Source organism: Andrographis paniculata, unplaced genomic scaffold (assembly GCF_009805555.1).
Source record: "Andrographis paniculata isolate CXL003 unplaced genomic scaffold, ASM980555v1 Contig62END, whole genome shotgun sequence".
NCBI lineage: Eukaryota > Viridiplantae > Streptophyta > Magnoliopsida > Lamiales > Acanthaceae > Andrographis > Andrographis paniculata.
The window spans coordinates 3880600-3883840 of NW_026137598.1; the positions used below are offsets into that span (position 1 = coordinate 3880600).

At 29.2% G+C, this 3241-nt stretch overlaps 1 long non-coding RNA gene across 1 annotated transcript; it reads left to right on the forward strand.

Moving 5' to 3' along the window:
- The first annotated feature begins 1842 nt into the window (after positions 1-1842).
- On the forward strand, positions 1843-2457 carry LOC127261073 (uncharacterized). The gene is made up of 3 exons (XR_007840841.1): positions 1843-1910; positions 2044-2123; positions 2228-2457. It is a non-coding gene; the product is annotated as an uncharacterized LOC127261073 (long non-coding RNA).
- The last annotated feature ends 784 nt before the right edge of the window (positions 2458-3241 follow it).

Below are 3241 nucleotides of genomic sequence, written 5' to 3' on the forward strand. Positions count from 1 at the left end.
TTTTATTCGATAAAATTTCAATTAAATATAATAAATTAATCATAAATTTAATTTTTTAATTATCTTATAATTTATTCAATAAATTACAAAAGTAATAAAAATCTAATTACTAAATTTGTAATTGAAATTTAGAGGAGAGAGAATTTAAATTTTTGTTAAATAGATTTCTTTAGTATAGGTATAAAATTAAATAAATTTCTCTATTTATATGAAAGACTAAGAAAGAAATGAAAAAAAATAATAATAATAAGTACAAATCCAAATCAAAGATTTGAAAAATTAATTTACATTCTATAAGTTTTACATGAACTCCACGAATATAAGACAATTTTGAGGAAGTTTAAAAAAAAAAATTCATGTGAACTTGGTTCGAGGCAAACAATATCATATTAGTGTTTAAGTGGTTCAGTCCTAACAATTGGTATTAGTTTTGATTTGAAAAAGTTCGTTGGTGGAGTGGGCTGGATAGCAGCATCGGGCACTGCTACCTCATGATTAGAATCTGCGGTAGTGTCGTATGTCAAAAATCTTCATGGCATTGTGATGATCGATTGGCGGTCCACTAAAGTATAATCAGACAGCAGGTCCCTTTGTGAGAAGTGGTGCAAATATGAACGGATTGAAATATCATTGGAGAGGAGGCAACATCGGACATTGATTGTGGTTGGGCATATTGGAATATCATGAAGGATTGATCTCGTAATTGGAACATGCGATAGTTTTTGTCTTATGCCGAAAGTCTCCTTATTGTTGTTATGATCGGTTGGCAGTTCCCGCATGTGTAGTCAAACAGTGGATCCTATTGTGAAATACAGTGCTAGATGGGGAATCTGAATATCATTGAATAAGTGGTTCATGCCCATGGATTACATGGTCCTTGGTTTGAGGATGTCCCCTTTGTGAAAGATGGTGCAAAATGGACGGATTGGAATACCACGGAATGGGAGACCCATGCCATAGGTTACACGGTCTTTGATTTTAAGAAATTATTGTTATAGTGCAAATTCAAATTTGACATTGAAATATTTAAAAAAGAATCATTGAAATATTTAAAAAAGAATTTAACGTCGTTATAAATCTTACATAAATTCCACTAATATGAAGTGAAATTCAAAAATAAATCCATATAAATATTCAATAGTAATAATATCATACTAATATTGAATTAGTCTAATAAATCCATATTGACTCTGACGATACGATAGTCTTATTTAATTATATATATATATCAAAAGTTTCTCACCACTTTCACATCATTATTTTACTTTTCCACCTCAACAAAAAATTCCATATATACTTATATTTATATAAACATAATTTGTTTAAAAATTAAATTTAAACAGAAATATATTATATATCATTTTATAGAATTTTATTTTTTAAGTTGCGCTAACCCCAAAATTCATTTTATTTTTTTTAAACCCTGAGAAATGCCACAAAATAGGCCACGTAAGAGAGAGAAAGTACCGTTGCGCTAACCTTAAGTTGCTATTGTGGTCCACGTGGCAGAATGAGGAACGTGGGGTGAGCTGTACACGATAACGGCACCTGATTCGGCTTAAAAGAGAACAAAAACACGAAATAAAAACCTGTCCTCAGCTTTCCAACGTCTCTCTCTGCACTAACTAATCAGCGCCCGCCACGTGTCTCAATCACACACAACCTGTAGCCCCTATAAATATGATCAACCCTTATTTCTCCTCCATCTACACTACGCTTATCTTGAGAAATATTTTCGACACAGTTACATTTAATTTTGCAGTAAACTCACTCCATCAAAATTATACATATAATAATTATCAGTTTCTTGCTCTTGGAATCAAATGGCACAAGGGACAGCAAACTGCATTGATATTCTTGTGGCGATTCTGCTGCCTCCTCTGGGAGTCTTCCTCAAGTTTGCCTGTGGGGTGAGTCACTAATTATTTATATTCCTATAAAATTAATAGACAACAAATCTGTTTCATTTTTTTTTTTTTTTTTTTTGAAGTGGATTGGTTCAATCTAATTTGGTGATTAGTTAATTAATTAATTTTGATGCAGGTGGAGTTTTGGATATGCTTGTTGTTGACACTGTTTGGTTACATTCCTGGAATTATCTATGCTATCTATGCTATCACCAAGTAGGGTTTTCTCCTATCATATATATATACATTTACATACAGTTACATTTGTTTGGATTTTGGGCCATTGGTTGATTGATTGAATGTTTCTGCATCTTTTGCAGGTGAAATGTGAAGGGCATAAATGTCATTTTAGTGTGATGGGTTGATAATTATCTTGAGTTCGGGGATCCCTTTTGCTGTCATTTTACTTCTTTTCTTGTTTTTTTGTTTTAACACATTTTATTTGATGGGCTCCTCCTGCATTGCATTACTGTAAGTTGTGATCAAAAGTGGTGTGTATTAGCTTCTTTTATTCAGATAAAAGGGAAAAAAAAAAAAACTCTTTGGATCATATTAATACAGTATATCCACGTTACTGAGCATGATGAACATACAATCATATATAATACTTCCCCCCGTCATTCAATTGTGTGTTCATTTGATCGGGTTTTAAGAAAAATATGTAAAAATAGAAATTTTTATTTTTTTATTTAAAAAAAAAAAAGTGGTATTTTTTTACTAAAAAAATAAACGGAAATAAATTTGGATGACGACGAAAAAAAAGAAAGTGAGAATAGACTTGAATGACGGAGATAGTAAATAGTTTTATATAATAACTAAGGAGTAATTAATTAATTAAACATGTCATACAATAATGAGATCAAGATCTAAGGCCTACAGTTAGACCATCTTCGACCTATCTAAGTTTGCATAATTTGGAATATATTTTCCATTTTTCCAGAGTCTTCTAGTTATTTATTTTCAATTATACCCTCTCTTTTTGCAAGATCAAATAATATTCTATATATATTTTATTTGATTTGATTTGATTTTATATATTATTATATGAATTTTTTAAATTTATAAAAAGACATTAATATTTAATATAGATATTAATTATAAAATTAAAATATAATATATAAAAAAATAAAGATATTGACAAAAAATAAAATAAACAGAGGTAAAAATATAATTTATACATATATTTAAATTAATAATTCTTAAAAATTAAAATAAAAAATAATATAAAAAAAAAAAAAAAACACATCCTCTCTCTCGAGAGGGTGGATTGGAGATAAATTAAAGACACTCAAGAACACATTAAAAAAGCAATGACCATATATATATATATATAT